At 45.5% G+C, this 25746-nt stretch overlaps 1 protein-coding gene across 4 annotated transcripts in view; it reads right to left on the reverse strand.

The window, feature by feature from the left end:
• CUX2 (cut like homeobox 2) overlaps positions 1–25746 on the reverse strand; it is a 642716-nt gene that overhangs the window by 124529 nt on the left and 492441 nt on the right. The window lies entirely within an intron of this gene.

Here is a 25746-nt window from a genome sequence, read left to right on the forward strand (position 1 = left end):
GACCCCAACTGTGTAGAGCTCTTGTATCATCAGAAAATATTTAATTTAAATTATAGTTGATGATTGGAACAAACTTCCAGCAGATGATAGAAGTCTAGCAACTTGTTATAATTTAGTACTAAAACTTGTACAGCAACAGTACAAGTTTCAATGATTTGTGCAAAAGCAGAAAAAGGGCCACTTGCTCTTCCACATCTCATCATAGAGTGTCCCCTTATGTATTTCAGACAATTCCCCAGTAGTTGTGAGCTGTGAAATTCGTTAGCTCAGTCACTTAGATGCAATACAATAGGTCCTTGAAAGCTCCTTTAAAAGGAATCTGTCACCACTTTGGAGTTATGAGACCTCTACTATGGCCATACAGGGTATAGAAAAGTAAATCTATACATACCTGTATGGCCCATAGTAGAGATTTGATTGCAGAGAAAAGCGCTTTAATCAATTCTATTTTGTACAGGCTTGGCGTCCGGGGGACGCTAAGCAATCCCTGCCTATGTGCTTATTATTCCCCCAAGTCCCCGCCTATATGCTTAATTATCATATTCCCCCCCTCCCCTGCACATCACAGGGCCGGGTCCTGTGACGTGCACTGTGCTCCCTGACTTCCGGGCATGCGCAAAGCACCTCACATAGAGCGCGGTTTGCTTTATCCCATGCCCGGGAAGTCAGGGAGAACAGGGTCCTGTGACATGTAGGGAGGGGGGGGGATATGATAATTAAGCATATAGGTGGGGACTTGGGGGAATAATAAGAACATTGGGGAGATCACCAAGCAATCCCCGCCTGAGTGACTCAATGATATTGAGGTCAGGAGATAGAAATTGCTTTGTTCTGATGTAGCCAATGACAGGTCGACTTGGCCTTGTGTTTTGGATTGTTGTCATGTTAGAACGTCCAAATACGTCCCATGCGCAGCTTCCGGGCTGATGAGTGCAAATTTGCCTCCAGTATTTGCTGATAATGTGCTGCATTCATCTTTCCTTCAACCTTTACCAAGTTTCCTGTGCCTTTGTAGCTCACACATCCCCAAAACATCAGTGATCCACCTCCGTGCTTTACAGTAGGAATGGTGTTTCTTTCATCATAGGCCTTGTTGACCTCTCTCCAAATGTAACGTTTATGGTTGTGGTCAAAAAGTAAAATTTTGGTCTCATCACTCCAAATTAACTTACTCCAGAAGTTTTGAGGCTAGTCTCTGTGCTGTTTGGTGTATTGTAGGCGAGATACTTTGTGGCATTTGTGCAGTAATGGCTTTCTTCTGGCAACTCGACCATGCAGCCCATTTTTCTTCAAGTGCCTCCTTATTGTGCATCTTGAAACAGCCACACCACTAGTTTTCAGAGAGTCCTGAATTTCAGCTGATGTTATTTGTGGGTTTTTCTTTGCATCCCGAACAATTTTCCTGGCAGTTGTGGCCGAAATTTTTGTTGGTCTACCTGAACGTGGTTTGGTTTTTACATTTGTTAATCACAGTTTGAACGCTGCTGACTGGCATTATCAATTCCTTGGATATCTTTTTGTATCTTTTCCTGTGTTATACAGTTCAACTACTTTTTCCCGTAGATCCGTTGGACCCCAGAAACTCACTCAGCTTTTATGCACACACACTGATTACAAGCAAACAGGTCACAGGTGAGGATGTTACCTTTAGTAGCCATTCAAACCCATTTGTGTCAAATTCTGTGCATGTTATCAGGCCAAAATCACCAGGGTATGTGAACTTTTGATCAGGTTCATTTGGATGTTTTTGGTTGTCATTAAGATTTAAAAAGAGAAAACACAGTAGTTTGACAATAAATAGCTTCACCCAACCAATAACCATGAGTGGAGAAAAAGTTTTTTTGTTATCATTCATATTCTCTGAAACAAGGCCAAGAAAGCAAAAATTCTGCCGGGGTATCTAAACTCTTGAGCACAACTGTATGGTAAAAATGTCATGGCATCATGATTTTTCAGTTCAGTACGATTACGGTGATACCACAAATATATACTTTTTTTTTTATAAGTAGGGCACAAAAATTCAGAAATTTGAAAAAAAAATTACTCGTGTTGCGATTTTACAAGAGCCGTAACATTTTTAATTTTTGGTTGATGGGGCTGTATAAGGGCTTTTTTTTGCACACTGAGCCAATGTTTTTGTTGATACCATTTTGGACTAGATACAATGTTTTGCTCGCCTCTTATTGAATTTTTTTTGCATTGTTGCGGAGTCTGAAAAAACGCAATTCTGACGTTTTGATTTTTTTTCCCCATTACGCTGTTTACCGATTAAGTTAATGACTTTTATATTCCGATAGACCTGTCTTTCACGAATGTGAATATACCACATATACGTATTCTTACATTTATTTTATTTCCTAATTTTTAATGGGGGAAAAGGTAGTGATTCAAACGTTTATATTTTTTAAAATATTTTTTTTTACTTTTTATTGCATTTGCTAGTCCCCTTAGGGACTTTAACCTTCAATCGTCCAAATAATACAGCCATCATCTGCCGGTAAAGATGCGGGCTCAGTTCCTAGTTGCAATTTGCAACTAAATTCTGGCACATTTTGTATATTAAGTCTGTACAGATTTACGAAGACCTACTATTACTCTTCTGACCTCTTCGAATGTGATATGAACCCAAACAAACAAGTTTTACATTTGTACTTAAAGGGGTATTCTCAAGTTGCAACTCAAAGCTCTGCAGTCTCTCCTTATTTCCTGGTTGCTTGGGGGGCAATGCTCCTGCTTCAGTGACAACCCTGGTGAGCAGCTTCAATCAGCTACTACGAATTAATGGTATGGCAGTACAAGTTCTGAATAGATTAAACAGAACTTGTTCTGAGTCACTATATTTGAATATAGAGATAACAAGCATTTGAACAAGCACATGTCTCAGGAAATTGAGAGCCATAATTAGGAAAATGTAAAAAATGAAGGTACTGTGTGCCAGGGGATTGTGATTTTACAGGACTGATAACAGCTCAAGAGCTAAGAGAGAGGGGGTGAGGTAAGCAGCAAACTGCTATATAGAAATTAATTTGCTGGACAGAAATAACTGGTATCTTAGGAGTTAATTCTTTTCCTGAATTTTAGCTATTGTGCACTCTCGGCCAGGCTTTGGGCATACACAAATGGCCAAGTTACATGGAAAGCAGCTGGAAGATAAAAGCTCTCACAACAGGGAATGACAGCTGATAGAAAAAGCAAGTGAATTGCAAACGTGCTTATTTTCATGCTGTCTAATTAAACCAATTTAAAAACATGAGAATACACCTTTAACAAAGTAAAAAAATTCTGTAACCACAAAGGGTGTTGTCTCAAATTTAGGGATGCAGAGAAAGCAAACCTATTATGTTATTTGTCAATTAACTAAGAGCACAGCGATAAGTCTTCAATATTCATTGTTTAGGGTTAAATATTGATATACTTTCAGAAATAAGCCATGGCAGATTAGCAATGTAGAAACTCAGCAATTATAGCGAGGCAGAGAAAATCTATTTAGAACAGTTTTATCTGAATATGAATTATGACTCACAACACTGTATTTTTTTAAATATCATGATTTGGTACTATGGAGGGAACATGCAGATCAGAAGTCACGTTGGCAGTATCCCAAATCATCATTTTACTGCCATGACCTCGGTAGAAGAACATTAGTTGCTAATAATACAAAGTCCGCTTTTCTACATTACCAGCTGTACGGTCTCTAGTTACCCATGCAAATATCACAATACTTTGTGATAAATTCCCAAGAATAAGTCAAAAAGTTAGAAAAACTTATTTTACTGTTTCAAATACTGATTCATTAATTTGAAAGTAAGATTTGTGTAAAGTTGATCAACAATGATCAGACAATCTCTTTTACATATAAATAGGTAACATTTGTATTGGATGCTCAGGTGTCAATGCTTAATGGATTCTAAAGGCGATCAGTCATAGAAAAATGAGAGTACACTTCACTTAACTGTCAAAAGTACCAATTAAATGATCACTGTTGTTTTAACAAACTTTGCATAAATCAGTGAAATATGCTCCTAAACCCATCATTCACTCTAAAAAAAACCACCTCAAGTCCGTCTTGGTCAAAACACGACAGACTGCAAGCCGACAAAGGGACCATATTACGGCTGCTTATTGAAGTCTATGGAATGGGTAGTGGAGAGGAGAAGTAGTGTGATAGGTAAAGTTAAAGAGTAGAGCAGAGAAACACACAGATAGTGATGCTGTTTTCCTGTGTTTAAACACCAGAGCTGGATTCACATCTACATTGATCAGTAGTACTGTATAATGACGGTGCTGCTAGATATGTGCAATATATAGATAGGAGAGCAGGAATTCCAAAAGTCTGTTTGTAATGTGTGGGAGACTCTCCACCCACTAGCTTACAGACAACAATTGAATTAAAGATGGAGCCTGCAGAGAGGAAAACCGGTGGGAAATACAGGATGCAAATCATATGATGGCCAGAAATAGTGATATTCTTCATGCCACAAATTACACCACCTTCTTAAAAGACAGATACAATTTAAAGGATTTTCTAGCCAGAACAGAGAAAGCTGCAGCTGGTCAGCGGCCGCCGATTCCCTGCAGCAGATCATGCAACAAAACAAAGTCACGTGACTGCCTGGAATCACAACATTTAAATCTCTGAAGTTGCACTGGTCCGGGAGTTAAGTATATAAGTTTTCATTTTATGTTAGGTACTTAAGCAATTAACAAGGGGTTATCCAGTAGTGGATAACCTCTTTATCTCTCTGTATGTAATTTAGTATGCATATTTTGTTAGAACTTCTTTACAAGAAAGCACAGGATGTGGAGCTTATTTGCACATACTTTCTTATTCTTCACTGATCAGGAGTTCTCAGCCCACTTTTAGCGAAATACAATTCTTTGCTGAAAGAGTATCTATAATCTTTCTGTTAGTGCCCTTTTTACTTAAAGAAGACATTTAATCAATTTTTTTCATGTTGAATTGGACACAAAAAATAATAGTGGTAGCAGAGCAGAATCACTTTTTTTATTTTTATCTCGCCTCTCTGTTGTGGAGATATTAGCAAGCAAAGTATTTGGCACCTTATGAGTTAACTTTTTTTAAGTCCATATGGGTGTTATCAGATGGCTTTCACTGAGGGCTTGTACTTATTCTTCCGGTTTGATGCTGACCAGTTATAAGCAGGCAAACGTCACGGGTGTGTCAGGTGTTATACACAGTCACTCTGGTTCTGGCTTCAGAAAGTCACTGCGTTTGGCATTGCAGACACCTTCTTAATCCTTCTCACTTTAAGACCCAGTGAGGACCTCCCTCCTGCTCTCAATTGACACACCCTTGCGGGGGAGTTAAAAACCCTCAGTTTGCTGCAGGGAACCACTGGTGATATTTCTATGTTCCTTGGCTCTGGCTTGGAGCGCTGGCAGTCGACTGGCTTCTTCTCTGGTGCCATTGGAGGACAGTCAGCATTTCCCCTCTGGTGTCTGCTCAAGCTAAGTTACCCCCTTTTTGTCTTCCTTGTTGTCTTTAGTTTGTAGTGGGGCCTGATCTGTGCTCATCCCTTCCCATCCCTATATAGGGCCTAGCTCTAGGGATATACAGGGCTTAGGTTTCCTGCTCGGCGATTGATGTGGAACCAATATAGGGATGGTAGGGTAGGCAGGGTGTTATTAGATCTGCCTAAGGGTTTCCACTTCCCCTTTCCCTAGTGTTTGGGCTTCCTTCCCCTCTTCCCTTCGTGTTACACTGAGTCTTTCCCACACCTTGCGTGATTGGAAAAGAAAGAACATGCCCTCACTATAGCTTAGAACAAAGTGTGCTAGATATATAATAATAGATATAATGATAGATAGCCCTGATCTCCTGGTCTAAGCTCCCACATCAGTATTTGGGAAGGGGCAGTGCAGCTGAGTTTATCTGTATCACATTACAGGTGTATCTGTCATACATCTCACACACTGAGAAATCTTTTCTAAGCTATAAAGCTTATGGAGCATAAAGCTGCTGCCTGCTTATAACTAGTCAACATCATACAGTGAGAAGAAGTACAAGTCCCCAGTAAAAACTGTATAACACTCACTTGGACTTAAAAAAAAGTTAACTCATTAGGTACCAAATACTTTGATTGCTAATATCTCCGCAACAGAGAGGCGAGATAAAAAAAAAAAACATTTTATTCCGCTCTGCAGCCACTATTACATCCTGTGTCTAGTTTAACATGAAACATTTCATGAAAGGTCCTCTTTAGGAAAATGGACAGCCACAGAGAGACTAAATATATTCTATCAACTGAAGTGGCCAGAAGTGTCACTATTACCAGGGTAAAGGAGTAGCAAAAGGATGGCCCGGGTAAAAGCATAGCCTATGACTGAGCTTCATAGAAGACCAGTAATTTTACAATACAATGAAATACGATAGTATTGCAGTGTATTGTATAAGCAATGAAGTGACTGTAGGGGACTAATAAAAAAATACAAAAAATTATTTAAAAAAAGTTTAAAAAAAAACTAAATTAAAAAAAATATATAAAAGATTAAATCACCCTCTTTTTTCCAAAATGTGATTAGCAAATTGTAAAAAAAAATAAATAATTAACATATTTGATATTGCCGCATGCATGATTGTCGATATAAATAAAATATAAAAGGTTGACTTGGTCCCCATCTCTTCTTTGTGGGAGTCTTCTTGAGGACAACACCAAGTTGGCTAAAAAAAAATAGATTTACATGTGTGGCACCACAGTGGCATTGCCTCCCTCACAAGAGGTGATGCCATGCCTGGAAGCAAGCAGGGGTCCCCTAATCAGGTTTTGCTAAGCATGCAACACTGTCCTGGCTCCAGACCAGCAAGGGGAGCTCCTCCCCTTAGCAACTGGGATCTGGGGGCGGGGTTAGTTAGACAGTGTGAGGAGTTGAAGTGAGGACGTCGATGAGAGAGGAGCTGGGGAGTGGAGCTGCGCGGCAGTTCACCCCAGAGGGACACAGAAGAACCGGACACCGGAGTCCGAGGCTGTGGGGCACTGAAGGCCCAGCAGTAGAAAACTGGAGGGCAGGAGACTGCAGGTCTCCTGGCCCTATCAGACGCCCAGAGGCTCAGCAGCACAGAGGGCCCAGCACCGCCACGTGGGAGCGACGCACCAGCAAGGCCCAAGCTGCCTGCCATACGGGTGAGCACAGAAACGTTGCACTCAGGGACGAGGGCCACCGCACAGCTACAAGCAGCAGGGCCAAAGAGTTTAGTGGAAAGGGAAGGCCTCCAACTTCACCTGGCAAGGAGGATCCTTTACTTACTTCCAGGCTGCCCAGACTTCCACCTCTGGCCAGTACCCTAGTCCCGGTTTGCCTAATCACCGCCAGTAAAGATAAGAGGAAACCGCCATTAAGTTGTGGACTGATTATTGCTGCGCCATCAAACCCTACACTACAACGCCCAGCATAACCCATAACATCTACACTGCCCTGGAGCTAAGCTCTACCTGTGGAGAGCCACACCATCCCTGCTGCAGTAACATCAGCTCCAGAGGACCTGTTCCGCAGCGGCGGCTCCCCTAGCCGCATACCACAGGTGGCGTCACGAACTGTATACAATCACCATAAATCCCCTATCAATAGCCCCTTTTTATTGACCGCCCTGGGACACGGACCGGGTCACCACCACTGTGACATCCCCCAGCATTTACCGGCCCCGGCACTGGGTACCCCACGGCCCAGGGGGTGCGTCAACTTGGCGTCACGAACAGGATTCACGAAGCTCGGTATATAGACTTTATTGAACTGTGTTATCACATGGTTTGCCGCCCGCCGAGGGGGAAGAAAGAAGCCCCGATCCGGAACCACCGGGTAAGAGGTCCTTCCGCCTGCAGAGCAGCATACTGGTACGTCAGGAGACGCCCAGGACCTGGCTGAGGTTCACTAGGGGGGAGGAAGATGCCCAATATGGAGGAGGGTTCAGCCACAGGCGCGGCCGCTGCCACTGTAATGGCGTTATCAATGCCATACATACCGGGGGCGGCGTGGTTGCCCCAGCACTCAGGGGAGTCGCACACCCTGAACGACTTTGAGGAGAGACTGTGCAGTTTGTTTAAAGTATACCCCCTGTCGAAGGAGCAGAAAGTCAGCATCCTCATAGGCCAGCTAATCGGTGCAGCCCAGAGAGAAGTGAAGTCCTGCCCGGGCAGAGACAAAGGCACTGTAAAAGAAATACTGGCCCGGTTAAAGGATACCTTTGACACCCGCACTGCAGCAGAAATTAAAATGAAGTTTTACAGGTGCAAACAAAGGGTGCAGGACAGTGTTCGGGACTATGCTCTAAACCTGCAGGAGGCGCTGCAGGCCATCAAACAGGTAGACCCCGACAGTGTGCGAGATGAGGACAGATTGCTAACTGAGCAGTTTATTGAGGGGCTCCTGTCTAACGCTCACCAGACACAGCTGCGCACTATGGCTCTGCAAAACCCTGATCTGGACTTTGCACAATTTAAAGACAGAGCCATCCGGGTGCTGCGAGAATCAACACCAGGCGGCGCTGCATCCCACCGGCGCCCAGCTATCATATACCACCAGGAGGTGGCGTCCTTTTCCCCAGAACCTGTGGAAGCTGACGTGCAGACTCTAGACAATGACCCGTCTGCAGACCAGCGCCTTCAGGTCCAGGAGCTGACCAAAAGTGTGGCTGCGTTAACCAAGACCATGCAGGCCAGGCAAGTGTCTCCAAAGGAAAAAAACAGCTGGCTTCCAGTCCAGATGACGTCCCGTGGCGACGACAGAGAAGAATTCCACCGATCAGAGGGAGGAACGGCGATCGCTACGACAAGGACAGACAACCCATCTGCTGCCGCTGTCAAAAGGCGGGACACTACTCAAGATTCTGCAATTTAAACGAGCAACACCTGGGGCAGAGGGCCAACCCCCAGGAGTAAGACGACCAGGCCCACAAAGCTGGCGAGACAAGTACGTGGGAGGACGACCGGTCCTACCTGTCGTGCTTGATGGCATCCCAATGAACGCGTTGCTGGACAATGGGTCCCAGGTGACCACGATGCCGTATATGCTTTATAAACAATACTGGACTGATTCAGACATTACCCACAGTCCAGATGAACATCTTAGCATCTATGCCAGCAATGGTCAGCCCTTGCTTCAGGTGGGGTATAAAGAGGTGACCATAAAAGTTGGCAAAGTAGAATGCCATCACAAGGAATGATTATTGTTGATATTGATCGCCGAGAAAGTCATCCCATGATAACCTTAGGCACTAATGTGATAGAAAATTGTCTTGGAGAAATTATTGTTTTGTTGCAACAGGTCGCAGAGACTGCCAGTTCCAGTCAGCAGCGAGTTCTGCAGAAGGAGATCAGAGCCCTGATGAAAAGACAACAGGTAGAGCTGTCTGGAGGGGAAATTGGCAGTGTCAGGATGAGTGATCTGTTCCCCATTGCAATGCCCCCTAGGAGTGAAATGTTGATATGGTGTGGAGCAGCAATTGGTCTCAGGGGTCAAGATTATCAGGCCCTGGTAGAACCCGTGTACTCATACAGTAGGCCCACCATCTTGACAGCCAGGCGGGTGGTCGATGTCCGCAAGGGGAGAGTACCGATACGCATCCTGAATTGCGGGGAGAAAGAGGTCCATTTACCCCGTATGCTACCCTTGCTAAGCTATTCACTGTCAGTAACAACTCAATAAAGACAGTGGAACCCTTGCCTCCATCCAAACTGGTGGAGGATAATGGCTCCAAGGGACAGGTGGAGGATTGGTGTCAGAAGCTACAAGTGGGCACTGACTCCACCCTTTTGCACCAAAAGCATGGAGTATACTGGGTGGTCCAAGAGTATGAGCGGGTCTTCAGCAAACACCCACTAGATTTTGGGCAGGTAAAAGGGGTCCAACATCATATCCCCACGGGAGATGATCCGCCCATTAAACAGAGGTACAGGCCTGTACCCCCAGCTCACTATCAATGTGCCAAAGGAATGCTACGGGAGATGAAGGAGGCTGGGGTGATCAGAGATAGTTGTAGCCCCTGGGAAGCTCCATTAGTTCTCGTTAGAAAGAAGGATGGTACAATGAGGATGTGTGTTGATTACAGGCAGATTAACCGCATTACACATAAGGACGCCTACCCATTACCCAGGATTGAGGAGTCATTAGCTGCACTAAGATCTGCTAATTATTTCTCCACTTTGGATCTCACCAGTGGGTACTGGCAGGTTCCTGTGGCAGAGGCGGACAAGGAAAAGACTGCGTTTACAACACCAATGGGCCTCAGCGAGTTCAACTGCATGCCATTCGGGCTCTGCAACGCCCCCGGAACCTTCCAGCGGTTAATGGAGTGTTGTCTAGGACACAAAAACTTCGAAACTTTCCTGCTGTACCTAGATGATGTAATTGTCTACTCAAAGACATATGAAGACCACCTGGAGCACCTGGCCGAGGTGTTCGAAGCCCTATCTGGTTTTGGTCTGAAGGTAAAGCCGTCCAAGTGCCACCTGTTGAAGTCCAAGGTGAAGTACCTAGGTCATGTAGTAAGCGCCGAAGGTGTAGCACCAGACCCTGAAAAAGTCACTGTGATCAATGACTGGCCAAGACCATCCACTATTAAGGAAGTACAGCAGCTCCTCGGGCTGGTAGGCTACTACAGGAGATTTATCAAGGGTTTCACCAAGATAGCGGCACCCATTCAGGACCTCCTAGTGGGCTAGTCCAAGAAGGCCAAGAACATGAAACCTCTGTTCAAATGGGGTAAACCATAAGGCGAATCTTTCACCCGACTGAAGATGGCTCTGACCGGAGACGAAGTCCTGGCCTACCCCGACTATGGCCAACCCTTTATACTTCATACAGATGCCAGCAACGTGGGATTGGGAGCGGTGCTGTCCCAGGTACAGCAAGGCAGAGAGAGAGTGATTGCTTACGCCAGCAGGAAGCTCCGTCCTACGGAGAGGAACCCTGACAACTACAGTTCCTTCAAGTTGGAGTTTCTCGCCATAGTCTGAGTTACGGATCCGGGTGGTGGAACCTCTGTGCCGCGGTGCAAGGAGGGACCCAGAGGGGTGTGACTAAGTATCAACTCAGACCGATCCTGGTCGTACGGCGGCTAACGACTCCGTGACCAGGGAGGGACCGAGCAGAGGGACCAGGTGCTACTCTGGGGATGACCTTGTAAGAGAGCAGGTGGCTCCCATGGGTCAGCAGACTGGGACTGACCGGTATAGCGGATGGACACAACAGGCAGGCAGAAGTCTCTGGATAGTTGACGGGTGGTCACGGCACGTGACGGCAGAGCAGGTTGAAGTCTCTAGGTAACAGACAGGTGGTCACAGCAAGGGACAGCAGGAGCCTCCAGGTAGGCTATCAGGTAACAGGCAGGTAACAGGCGAGTGCTCCCAGGTGAGCGGGCTAGCAGGCACGGCAGGTAGCTGGCAGGCAACTGGCGGTGCTTCCTGGTAAGCAGGCGGACTTGCACATAGACAGACTGGCGGGCAGAACGGAAGGCAGACTGTCGGGCTGGAGAGTAGTCAGACTCGCAGACTGGAACAGTAGTCAGGCTGGCAACTGAACCTGAGGGCTGAAGCAGAGATAAGTATACTGTGCAACAACTTTTGCTCGGGCACCTCCATTTTGGAGGAGGTGCCTTATATATGGGAGGACCCTCGGTTATTGGCCGGGGACTCCTTAGGACGGCGTGCGCGGCCCCTTTAAGAGAGAGGGAGCGTGCGCCCTAAGCACAGTGCCCGGGAGAGCGGGGAGGTGAGAAGGACGGCGTCTCTGCCTGGTAGGGGGCAGAGATGCAGATGCTACAGTACCCCCCCCCCCCTTACGCCCCCTCTTTTTTAGGCCAGAAAGAAATTTTTCAAGGAGAAGCGGGGCATGGATGTTCTCCCTGGGTTCCCAAGTTCTCTCTTCTGGGCCAAACCCCTTCCAATCCACCAGAAAAAAGGTTTTTCCTCTTACCCTCTTGGTGGCCAAAATATTCTCTACCTCAAACACGTCCTCAGCAGAAACCGGAGCAGGGGAAGAACCAGGATTGTTGGAAAAAGAGTTAAAGACAACTGGTTTGAGGAGAGATACGTGGAAGGAGTTGGGAATCCGTAAGGTGGCTGGGAGTTTTAGCTTGTAGGCCACTGGATTGATTTGCTTAAGGACTTCAAATGGACCGATGAACCGAGGACCCAACTTATAGGAGGGTATTTTGAGTCGAACATGTTTGGAGGAGAGCCAAACCTTGTCTCCCGGACGGAATTGAGGCGGATCCAGACGTCTCTTGTCAGCTTGTCTCTTCATCCGCTCGGAGGACTGAAGAAGTGCGGACCTAGTACTCTCCCAAATGGAGGAAAATTCGCTGACCAGAGACTCCGCGGCAGGGTTGTCTACAGAAGCGGAGACGGGAAACGGAATCCGGGGATGTTGACTATAGACTATAAAGAACGGAGACTTGGAAGATGATTCGCTCTCATGGTTGTTGTAGGAGAATTCGGCCCATGGCAGGAGATCCACCAAATCAGTATGGTGAACGTTAACAAAGTGCCGGAGGTAGCTGGTAAGGATCTGGTTGATCCGCTCCACTTGACCATTGGACGGAGGATGATAAGCGGAGGAGAAATCCAGGGTGACATCCAGCAGCTTACACGTAACTCGCCAGAAACGAGAGGTGAACTGAACCCCTCGATCCAACACGATGTGGAGGGGTAGGCCATGGAGACGGAAGATGTGGAGGAAGAAGTCCTTAGCTAGCAGTGATGCAGACGGGAGACCAGGCAGGGGGATGAAGTGAGCCATTTTAGAAAAGCGGTCGGCGACCACCCAAATGACTGTACAACCGGCAGAGACAGGGAGATCTGTGATAAAGTCCATAGCAATGTGTTGCCATGGAGCATCAGGTACGGGAAGAGGCAGGAGATAACCGGCTGGTAGCTGTCTGGGAACTTTGTTGCGGGCACAGGATGAACAGGCTGAGACGAAGTCTACCACATCCTTGCGCAGGGTAGGCCACCAGTAATGCCGGGCGATGAGCAGGAAGGTCTTCTTTTGGCCAGCATGGCCGGCTAGTTTAGATGAATGACCCCAGCGAAGAACCTTCACACGATCTGGTACTGCTACAAACGTCTTACGGGGTGGAAGACGAGTCAGATCCAAGGGGGCCACATTCATCACTTTGGAGGGGTCGATGATGTGCATAGGCTCCTACTCTTGATCGAAGGACAGGAAGGATCGGGACAAGGCGTCGGCTTTGACATTCTTGTCCGCCGGGCGGAAGTGTAGGACGAAGTCGAAGCGGGCGAAGAACAAAGACCACCGGGCCTGGCGCGGGTTGAGTCTTTGGGCATTCTGGAGATATGCCAGGTTTTTGTGATCCGTATAGATGATCACCGGGTATAGAGCCCCTTCAAGCAGGTAACGCCACTCCTCCAGCGCCAATTTAACGGCTAACAGTTCTCGGTCTCCTATGGAGTAGTTGCGCTCCGAGGAAGAGAAGAGTTTGGAGAAGAAGCCGCAGGTTACCATTCTCCCGGAAGAAGACTTTTGGGTGAGCACAGCTCCAGCTCCGGAGGAGGAAGCATCAACCTCCAGGAAGAACTGTTTGTTGCAATCCGGACGGTGCAGCACTGGGGCCGAGGAGAAGGCTTGCTTTAAGGAAAGGAAGGCCTCCTCAGCTTCGGGTGACCATTCCTTGGGATTTGCTCCCTTACGGGTGAGCGCAGATATGGGAGCAGTCCGAGAAGAGAAGTGAGGGATGAAGAGACAATAGTAGTTGGCGAAGCCCAGGAATCGCTGAATCGCCTTCAACCCCTCCGGACGGGGCCACTTTAGGACCGCAGAGAGCTTCTCAGGATCCATTTGTAGGCCTGTCTGGGAGATAACATAGCCCAGAAATGGAAGAGAGGTCTGCTCGAAGAGGCACTTCTCGTATTTTGCATAGAGGTGGTTCTGCCTGAGCCTAAGCAGGACCTGATGAACATCCCTCCGGTGTGTGGGAAGATCCAGAGAGAAGACCAAGATATCGTCCAGGTATACCACCACGCAGGAGTAAAGAAGATCACGGAAGATGTCGTTGACCAATTCTTGGAAGACAGCGGGAGCATTGCAGAGACCGAAGGGCATCACACGGTATTCATAGTGACCGTCCCGGGTATTGAATGCCGTCTTCCACTCGTCTCCTTGACGGATACGGACCAGGTTATACGCTCCCCGTAGATCCAACTTGGAAAAGATCCTGGCGCCCTTAAGGCGATCAAACAACTCGGAGATGAGCGGCAGGGGGTATTTGTTTTTTACCGTGATCTGATTGAGTCCTCTATAATCATATAATCAATACAGGGGAGTAGCGAGCCATCCTTCTTCTTGACAAAGAAGAATCCGGCTCCAGCCGGGGAGGTAGATTTCCGGATGAATCCCCTACCCAGATTCTCCTCAATGTATTCGGACATGGCCCGGGTTTCGGCCACCGACAACGGATAAATACGCCCACGGGGTGGAGTGGCGCCAGGTACCAGGTCGATCGGGCAATCATATGGCCTATGGGGTGGCAGTGTCTCTGCTTCCTTTTTACCGAAGACATCCGCATAGGACCAATAAGGAGCCGGAAGACGGGTAAATTAGCTGGGGTAGGTGGTGGACGAGCGGGGCGAACAGGAACCAGGCAGGTCCTGTGGCAGTCCTGACCCCACCGGAGTACTTCACTGGATTGCCAGTTCAGCACGGGTTCATGTGTCTGGAGCCAGGGTAGACCTAGCAATAGGGAGTGGGAGAGTCCGGGTAGCACATGGAAGGAGATTTTCTCAGAGTGCAGCATTCCCACCTGCAGGGTTATGGGTTCAGTGACGAGCAGGATGGTCATCGAAAGGAGTCTTCCATCCACGGAGGCGACAGACAATGGTTCTGCCAGAGGTTTGGTGGGAATCCGGTATCTCTCTACCAGGGACTGGGAAATGAGGTTTCCAGCAGCTCCAGAATCCAGGTGAGCAATTTCAAAGTGATGGTTTTCACCCCAGGAGATAGAGACGGACAAAGTCAGGGTTGGAGAGGGCTTACTTTTGCCTAGGACGACTTCTCCGAGCGGTCCTAGACACTGGCGTTTCCCGGCTTCTCCGGGCAGGACCGGATGAAGTGCTCCTTACAGCCACAATAGAAACAGCTTCCCTCGGCTCGGCGTGACTCTTGGCGAGATTTGACCATCTTGGTCTGGTCGATCTGCATAGGTTCGGGCGAGTACGCCAGGGGAATGACTGGTTGAGAGGCAGGTCTCTGGAAAGTAGGAGCAAGGCGGGAAAATTCTCTGTCCCGAGTAGTCTCTTTGGTACGTTCTTGGAACCGGATGTCGATCCGGGTAGCTAGTGATACCAGGTCATCCAGGGTGGTAGGAATGTCCCGACCAGCTAACTTGTCCTTAATCTGACCGGAGAGACCCTCCCAGAAGACAGACACCAGAGCCTCGTTCTCCCAGGCAAGCTCAGAAGCGAGGGTACGGAACCGTATGGCATATTGGCCCATGGTGAGACTCTCTTGGCGGAGACGTAGCAGAGAGGAGGCAGAAGAGGTTTTCCGTCCTGGTTCATCGAAGACTTTCCGGAAAGCAGCGAGGAAAGACAGGTCAGACACCAGGGGATCCCCTCTTTCCCACAGGGGATTTAGCCATGCCAGTGCCTCCCCAGTGAGATGGGACATGATGAAGGCCACCTTGGCCCGGTCGGAGATGAACTGGTATGCCAAGAGTTCAAAGTGCAGGGTGCACTGGTTTATGAAACCCCGGGCTAAAGCGGGGTCGCCAGCAAAACGTGGAGGTGCCAGGAGCCGAGGTCCATAGCCAGGTGCCATAATGGGACTGGATTGCGGTGCCGCAGGAACAGGCACCACTGGACCGGGGATAGACACAGACGAGTGAGACAATGCGCCTAGGCGAGAGTTAACAGACCGTAGAAAGGACAGGACCGATTCCTGTTGAGCTGTCTGACGTAAGACTTCCTGGTGCAGGTCGAAGATTGCGGGGGTCTGGGGGCCACCGGGTTCCATGGCCCGAGCAAACTGTTACGAATCCAGGTGGTGGAACCTCTGTGCCGCGGTGCAAGGAGGGACCCAGAGAGGCGTGACTAAGTATCAACTCAGACCGACCCTGGTCATACGGCGGCTAACGACTCCGTGACCAGGTGAGGAAAAGACGAGTCCACAAGTTAGATGACCAGTGGGAGGTTGAGCCATACACCGTCCTACCCTCGAATTACGACAACACCAAAGTGGTCATCAGCAAAGATGGAGGGGAAACTTCAGCGGCAGTCTCAAGAGATCACTTGAAGATATGTCCTGAACAGTTGAAACACAAAGAAGATCAAGACAGCCCTCAGCCCACAGAAAAAGTGGAGGAAACGGTTCAGACAGTCCTCGGAGAATTTCCCCGGTCTTGGACGCAGGTGAACAAAGCGATTGTGGTACCGGTCTTGATCTTTCTCCAAGCGGCCTCACCGGAAGCTGCAGAAGTCCCAGAACAGCTGGAAGACCAGTCGGCCCCAGAGACAGATGCTTCATCATCAGCAGATCAGGAGAATCTACCCTCTGCTAGCAGTGAACCTGTCGTACCCATGGTGAGCCAAAGAATTCGTAGGAGATTACGGAGATTACCGGTGTTACCTCAGACTACCTGTAGTGTAGTTCACACTGAACCCACCACACCAGGGGCAGACACTAGGGACCAGGGTAGGGCAGTGACAACTAACATACTACGTAGATCGACCAGGAGTACAAAAGGTCAGCTCCCTGCTCGCTGGAGAAACTAAAGTATAAGAGAACTAAAGTGTATGTTGTTTATAGTTGTACCCGTTAAATAGTCTTGGAAAAGTATATTTGTTGAATTTATGGACAATTGGACCACAGGACTAGGTGTGGTCAGTACAATATTGAATATAGTTACTAATAGGCCTAGAAAATAAACCGCAGGCGTGGCTGAAGACCAGGCCCACCGAAAGAGTGCCCTGAAGCCACGCCCAGGGACGATGCACAAAGTGGGTTGATGCGGTTCCCACCAGCCAAATTACAGTTACTAGGATTGTGGCGTAAGGACTAAGTGCCGCAGTGACTGCTTTCAATTTTTGTTGGGTTTTTGTAATTTTTTACTTTGTTACACTGTTTGTAATGTGAATTGTTAATTTTAAAAGGTATCCTCAGTCCGGGAGTACTGAAGTTAACTAGGGGGGAATGTGGCACCCCAGGGGTCCGGTTGCCACAGTGGCATTGCCTCCCTCACAAGAGGTGATGCCATGCCTGGAAGCAAGCAGGGGCCCCCTAATCAGGTTTTGCTAAGCATGCAACACTGTCCTGGCTCCAGACCAGCAATGGGAGTTCCTCCCCTTAGCAACTGGGATCTGGGGGCAGGGTTAGTTAGACTTAGTGTGAGGAGTTGAAGTGAGGACGTCGATGAGAGAGGAGCTGGGGAGTGGAGCTGCGCGGCAGTTCACCCCAGAGGGACACAGAAGAACCAGACACCGGAGTCCGAGGCTGTGGGGCACTGAAGGCCCAGCAGTAGAAACCGGAGGGCAGGAGACTGCAGGTCTCCTAGCCCTATCAGACGCCCGGCGGCTAAGCAGCACAGAGGGCCCAGCACCGCCACGTGGGAGCGACGTACCAGCAAGGCCCGAGCTGCCTGCCATACGGGTGAGCACAGAAACGTTGCACTCAGGGACGAGGGCCACCGCACAGCTACAAGCAGCAGGGCCAAAGAGTTTAGTGGAAAGGGAAGGCCTCCAACTGGCAAGGAGGATCCTTTACTTGCTTCCAGGCTGCCTGGACTTCCACCTCTGGCCAGTACCCTAGTCCCGGTTTGCCTAATCACCGCCAGTAAAGATAAGAGGAAACCGCCATTAAGTTGTGGAATGATTATTGCTGCGCCATCAAACCGTACACTACAACGCCCAGCATAACCCATAACATCTACACTGCCCTGGAGCTAAGCTCTACCTGTGGAGAGCCACACCATCCCTGCTGCAGTAACATCAGCTCCAGAGGACCTGCTCCGCAGCGGCGGCTCCCCTAGCCGCATACCACAGGTGGCGTCACGAACTTTATACAATCACTATAAATCCCCTATCAATAACCCCTTTTTATTGACCGCCCTGGGTCACGGACCGGGTCACCGCCACTGTGACATCCCCCAGCATTTACCGGCCCGGCACCGGGTACCCCACGGCCCAGGGGGCGCGTCACATATATTGAAGAGAGGGTCATAGTTCGGGAATGGAGAGGCACAGAAATAAATTAAAAACATTGTCAGATTCAGGAAAACAGTACAATTTACACCAGGTAAAAATTAAAACCATGTTTATGGCAAGTGACAGGTCCTCTTTAAATTACTAAATAGGGATACATAATAAGAGTAGCAGATCTGTCAATATCAGTTTGCTGATGGATTCTAGGCAGCAACTGGAGGTTTTTAATAGTATAGAGAGGTCACATTTATGACTATACAAACAGCCATTTTACCATTTTTTAACACAATTTAGAAATTTTTAAAAAAATTGTATATGGTAACTCCCTCAGAAAGCGCTTCAGGTGCTAAAATTGCGACTTGTGATGTAAACCTAGTAAAGCAGTTACACTCAATCTACTTGAGCCTCTCTATCCACATTTGAATAAACTGCTATTTTATTTGCACAGCAACCAACATTTGCCTGCCCCTTAGATCGCTACACATTAATCATCTTCAGGTATTTAATTTAACATTGTTTGCGTTTCTCTGCAAGCAAACCTGTTATTAGCTGTATAAGTATTAAATAATGATTTATGAAAAGGCCTCAACAGAGATTTGGGCAGAGAGGATACACTGGTCACAGTTAATTATCAGTTATGGTTCTGCATTCCATTCCCTGTATATTACAAGACCATTGTAGTAATGCTGAGACCAGCAACTACACTAGGTTCTGTAAAAAAGTAACGTAATAAAAAAAAATTGATTCAGAGTCAGTTATAGAGGAACTATTGAGGTTTAAGGGAACAGTAAGTCATTAACTAACCAAATAATAGGTTAATTATTTATTAGATTTTATTAACATCAAATCATATTTTGAACATTGGTAAACTAATTAAAGGAGAATACAGGAAAATGTAATGAAAGATTCAGAAAGGTTAATTTAGTCATAAAGTTGTTGTTGTTTTCCCTTTTTTTTGAATACTGATTAAAAAGTTGCAAGATGTTAAATCCAATGGATACAGAGTTAAATTACAAAATTCAGGTCGTCTGAAAACACCACATTATGGGAGTGCACTGCATATTGAACACAATAGTAAAATATCATACTTCTAATGACTGTAGGCAACTACAGTTTATAAATATTTGTCTATATAGTGTATTTGCAAGAGAAAAATGTAGTAACTCTCTTAAGTCTTCACTGGCACATGTTGCCTAAAGACCACAATATTTAATAAAAAAATGTATTTTTTATGGTGGCCCATTCTATAGGAAAGTACAACAGACAACCATTTTTATAAAGTAAAAACACATGCCAAACTAATTCAACCCAAAGCTATAAAAGCACTCATGATAAATTGCACTGTTTCTATTTTTGCAGAAGACACCAAGCTATGTAGTACAGTGCAGTCTACTGAATATGTTCAGAAGTTACAAGCTAACTTAGACAAACTGAGCGTTAATGCATTCACATTGCAGATGACATTCAATGTGGAGACATGTAAAGTTATACATCTGGGCATGTTACAATACTGGCATAATACTGCTGGAAACCAGTGGCCGAAGGAGCACAAGCAGGAACAGCAAGCGGTAGTAGAAGTTCTTGGAGATAGCAAAGAGGTGTAGGAAAACAATCTGTAGATAAATTAGAACAGTCTGGGTAAGAATGTTCAGGAGCTACAGACAGACTGAACCTAAGCTAACAGCTAGACACAATACTCAAGCAATGAGTGAGAGATCCATGCGGCTTTAAGTAGGCTCAAACAGGAAACAAGATGGATTCCATAGATTCAGAATCTGTCATCTTGGAAAAGGGCAATTGTAGAACACAACAGCAGCCTCCAGTGGTAAGGAGTGAAACTGCAGCACAATTATTAAAGTGAACAATAGCGGCCACTAGTGGTCAAACTGTAGACGGCAACAGAATTCCTAACAGGGCACTAATAATATACAGGAATCATACATTGTAGAAGGAGTAAAACTTGGAGAGTCACTTGTACAGAAGGATCTGGGTATGCTTGAAGATCACAGTCTAAATAACAACATGCAATGTCAATCAGCTGCTTCAAAGATCAGCAGAATATTTTCATGTATTAACTCCTTTACGACATTGGGATTTTCTGTTTTTGCATTTTCGTTTTTTTGCTCCCCTTCTTCCCAGAGCCATAACTTTTTTATTTTTCCATCAATATGGAAGTGCGAGGGCTTTTTCTAGGTAATAGAAAGGATGCCCTGCAGTTACAAAAGGTGCAAAGAACAGCCACAAAACTCATAAGGGGCTTGGACAATCTTAGTTATGAGGAAAGATTCAAATAATTCTTATTGGTCTTGATAAGGGACATTTAAGGGAGCACATTATCAACTTGTCCCAGTACATAAATGTCCATACAAAAGGTAGAGTCAAAAGTGGTTTCATGTAAAACCCCCTGAAAAGACAAGGGGGCATTCCCTCCATCTAGAGAAAGTTTCAGTCTCTAGTGGAGACAAGGCTTCTTTTCCATCAGCATTATTAACCTGTGGAGCAGCCTACCTCAGGCGCTGCTCACAGTGGGACCAGACAATGGCTTCAAAAAAGTCTTAGATGATTTTTTTACAAAAAAATAACAAATTCTCATGAAGGTATATAGGATTCTTATTCAAAATGTTGATCTAGTCTGACTGACACTCGAGATCAGCAGATTCCTTCATACATTATGTTTTTTTTTTCTTTTTGCCTTCCTGTCCAGATCAATAGTGGGCAAAAATGTATAAAATGTTCATATTCCCCTTCTCATCAGTTATGTTCTCTCCCATCCCTCTGTTAATCTTAATAGACTTACGGTATATCATTTGTCAACGATGCTAACTGTGTAACTATGTAAGAGTAGTCACACAGTACAAGGTCAAACCAAAGCTTAATCCAGAAGGGAAAAGCTGGGTCAAAGCACTAGAATGACTATCCAGTAGGTGCACCAGGGTTGTATATAAATACAATAGTCGTCAGAGTGGTAAACTAAGTGAAGTTAAATAGCTAATTCAAGTTTCCTTAGTGGCCACTGAACCGGCCTGCTAATGGCCAACTAACCATCTCCCCTAATTCGGCAAGCAAACAGACTCTATGATTGGTCACATTTAGGCTTCATTTCACACGTTCAGTATTTGGTGCAGTATTTCACATCAGTATTTGTAAGCCAAAACCAGCAGTGGGACAAAAATGCAGACGTGGTGACGTGTTTCTATTATACTTTTCCTGATCTGTTCTTCTCCTGGTTTTGGCTTACAAATATTGAGTGAAATACTGACCAATATACTGCTGTGGGAACGTGGCCTTACTGTCAGTAATTCAGCCACATTGCACATGTATCGTCTAACATCTCTGCTAGCAGTGGCACCTGATGGACAAGGAGAATGGGAATTACAGCAGGGTTAGGTGAGTTCATAACAAGTGCTCTGAGACATTCACCTGTCGGCTCATGATGCCTAATCCTAAATTTACATAGCTAACGGCTGCCAGTACTGAATGATAATTGTTATGAAGGCTAATGTCAACTTCATTAGTTTAATGTCAACATTTAACAAGGATTTAGACTTTTACTAGTTTAATATAAACGAATATTTTCCCAGACAAATACCATGTATACTGTATATATACAGTGGGGAAAATAAGTATTTGATACACTGCCGATTTTGCAAGTTTTCCCATCTACAAAAAATGGAGAGGTCTGTAATTTTTAATCTTAAAAAAAATCCAGAAAATCACTTTGTATGATTTTTACATGATTAATTTGCATTTTATTGCATGAAATAAGTATTTGATCATCTACCAACCAGCAACAATTCTGACTCTCACAGCTTTTCTTTAAGAAGCCCTCCTACTCTGCACTCATTACCTGTATTAATTGCACCTGTTTTAACTCGTTACCTGTATAAAAGACAATGGCCAAGACCAAAGAGCTGTCTAAGGACACCAAGGACAAAATTGTAGACCTGCACATTTGCTGGGATGGGCTACAGGACAATAGGCAAGTAGCTTGGTGAGAAGGCAACAACTGATGGCACAATTATTAGAAAATGGAAGAATCATAAGATGACTGTCTGGGGCTCCATGCAAGATCCCGCCATGTGGGGTAAAGATGATTCTGGGAAAGGTCAGGAATCAGCCCAGAACTACACGGGAGGACCTGGTCAATGACCTGAAGAGAGCTTGGACCACAGCCTCAAACATTTCTGTTAACACACTACGTCGTCATGGATTAAAATCCTGCAGGGCACGAAAGATCCCCTTGCTCATGCCAGCACATGTCCAGGCCCATCTGAAGTTTGCCAATGACCATCTGGATGATCCAGAGGAGGCATGGGAGAAGGTCATGTGGTCACATGAGACCAAAATAGAACTTTTTGGTATCAACTCCACTCGCTGTGTTTGGAGGAAGAAGAAGGATGAGTACAACCCCAAGAACACCATCCCAACCGTGAAGCTTGGTGGGGAAACATCATAATTTGGGGGTGCTTTTCTGCAAAGGGGACAGGACGACTGCACTGTATTGAAGGGAGGATGGATGGGGTCATGAATTTCGAGATTTTGATCAACAACTTTCTTCCCTCAGTAAGAGCATTGAAGATGGGTCATGGCTGAGTCTTGCAGCATGACAATGACCCAAAACACATAGCAAGGGCAACTAAGGAGTGACTCCGTATGGAGCATTTTAAAGTCCTGGAGTGGCCTAGCCAGTCTCCAGACCTGAATCAAATAGAAAATATTTGGAGGGATCTGAAACTCAATGTTGCCCAGTGACAGACCCGAAACCTGAAAGATTTGGAGAAGATCTGTATGGAGGAGTGGGTCGAAATACCTGCTGCAGTGTGTGCAAACTTGGTCAAGAACTACAGGAAACGTCTGACCTCTGTAATTGCAAACAAAGGTTTCTGTACCAAATATTAAGTTCTGTTTTTCTATTGTATCAAATACTTGCAATAAAATGCAAATTAATTATTTAACAATCATACAATGTGATTTTCTGGATCACAGCTGAAGTGTACGATAAAAATTACAGACCTTTCCATTCTTTGTAGAAGGAACATGACTCCTGCTTGCCTCAAACCGCACCTGAGTGAGTACCCTCCCTACAATATATATACAGTGGGGAAAAAAGTATTTAGTCAGCCACCAATTGTGCAAGTTCTCCCACTTAAAAAGATGAGAGAGGCCTGTAATTGACATCATAGGTAGACCTCAACTATGAGAGACAAAATGAGAAAACAAATCCTGAAAATCACATTGTCTGATTTGGAAAGAAATTTTTTTCAAATTTTGGTGGAAAATAAGTATTTATTTTGGCAGACACTTAGGCCTTCAGCAGGCACCCTGCTGCCATAACAACCCACTGGCAATCGCGTTGTGGAGGCCCGTAGGAGTCAATGCACACGTGCACTGGTGATCATGCTATTTAAATGCCGCTCTCAGTGATTGTTAGTGGCATTTCATTAGTTAAAGAGCAGCGATTGAAGCATGCTCCGGCCAATTGTTACTGGAAGATGTTAGGTGTATATGACAGCCACCAACTGCCGGGTATGATGCGGACTCAGCTCCTGAGCCTGCTCCACACATGGGGACCCAAAAATGACATAACACTAAATCGTTTGTTGGGATACAGTAAAAAATGTACATGTCATTTCAGTTGACTTTTGAGAATAAGCTGTCATGCATTTACATGAATAAAAGTATTTCTTGACATTATATGACTTGTATCTGGCAATTTTTACCATTTTTTCAGTCTCTACAATGTTTATCTCTAATTTTCTGTTGTCTCTGAGCTAGTGGGTGGAATCTAGTAGCTATTATATTTCCCATATCCTGCACACAAATACACGAGGAATTTCTGCTCTTCTTTCACTCTGTTGCACATATTCAGAAACAGCAACATGGATGACATTATACAGAATTACCGGGCAGCCTACCTGTGAATCCTGCAATGGGATGAGATACAAGACTTACTACAGAGGAGCAACAGGGGTCTGCCTCTCTCTTTCACTCTGCTTCTGACCCAGCTTGCAAAAGTTTTCACTAATGGCAGTGGCCTCTTTGAGCAGGATAAAGCGCATGGCCAAACTGCAAAAATAAGTCAGAGACTTTCCTACATATTGAGAAAACTGCCGGTTGCAATGATTTGGCTGGTTACTGAAGCGTGAGAAAAAAAAACAAAAATTTCAAGGGGTCTACAAGCAAAAGTAGTTCAGTTTTAAAAGTTTATGAACAAAAAAATATCCAAACGCCATTCAATTTTGTTCATAATCTCATCAAGATGTGGCAAATAATGGGTTTTGCGCATATCAACCTATGGCACAATAGACACGTTGTGAGGAAAAAAACACAGGTAATTTCTGAAATCCAGTCTTCTGTGGAACAAATAAGGTATTATTAAACCAATGCCACAACAAAAGAATTTCATTTTTTCCTTTATTACTATGGTGTATGTTTTGGTGACCTATATATTATCTAAAGACACTTTCTAGTAAAAGATAAATACATGCCTTTTATCTTTATCCCCAAGAAAGGAAAGGGATTCATTTTCTAGATGTCTGTGTTTCTTTCATTAATTAAAGAAATTTTTCGGTAACTAGTTTTGCAGTCTTATACCCGATTCATTAAGATTGACGTTTCATACGTCAGTCTTTAAAAGATGCACTGACTTCATTACAAGATGCAGCCCACTTAATGAATTTGATGGAACTTAACAGTGGCGTACGCCTCGTCATGGACTTGAGTAACATTTCTGGCAAGATAAATGCCGCCACCATTGAAGAATTTGACGGGTGGGTGTAGCCACACCCCGTCACGGCTCCTCCCAGCCCTGACCATTTTGGTGGAGCTGCTTCAAACTAGTGTGAAAATGGCAAAAGTCGCAAAGTTTTTGAGCAACTCCATATTGCGTAAAAAAAATTTGCTATTATTGAAAGTGTTTTTTTGGGGGAGTTTTCTGGTGTAAATGCTTAGAGAAATCGGGGCAAAAGTGCTACTAAAGTTTAGATAGAGAAAACACAGGAAAAACAAAAAATAAAGATCATGTTCAGGGCCAGCAGACAGAAGTTTGTTTTAAATTAAAGAAAATAAAGTTTTTGGTAACTACTATGGAATGGTACAATTATGACAAGCTCTTGCAGTCAACTAATATTAGTGGCGATATTTAGGTCACTGTCTCTGGGCTAGTGGCCCAATGCCCTGGATTCCCTAATGAACTCATCATCGCTCATAAGGCCCCGAATGGAGAACTTTTAATGTGTCTATGTACTGGTATCTACCACCACAGTGTTTCAGTTGTGGTATTACATTGTCATGATGTGGTGATATTATTTGTCTTTTGCACAGGTGTGCAGCCTGCAAAATGACACTATAGGTGGTGCCACTAACGGCAGTAGATTAATCCCTTAGCTGCTGGAAGTAATTACAACCATGGCATTCGGGTAGTTAGACACTGAGGCGGGTCCCCTGTCACGCCATTGCCCCACTCCCACACATACACACATGATGCAAACACATTGAGCCAATGGGTTGTCATGGCACAAAAGGCCTCTGTGTCTGCCATCTTGTATTTGTATAAAGTCCTGTTATAGGCATAGATTTA

The sequence above is a fragment of the Phyllobates terribilis genome, unplaced genomic scaffold, assembly GCF_046119375.1.
Source record: "Phyllobates terribilis strain yellow unplaced genomic scaffold, ASM4611937v1 Scaffold_1__5_contigs__length_1240528914, whole genome shotgun sequence".
NCBI classification, from domain to species: Eukaryota; Metazoa; Chordata; class Amphibia; order Anura; family Dendrobatidae; genus Phyllobates; species Phyllobates terribilis.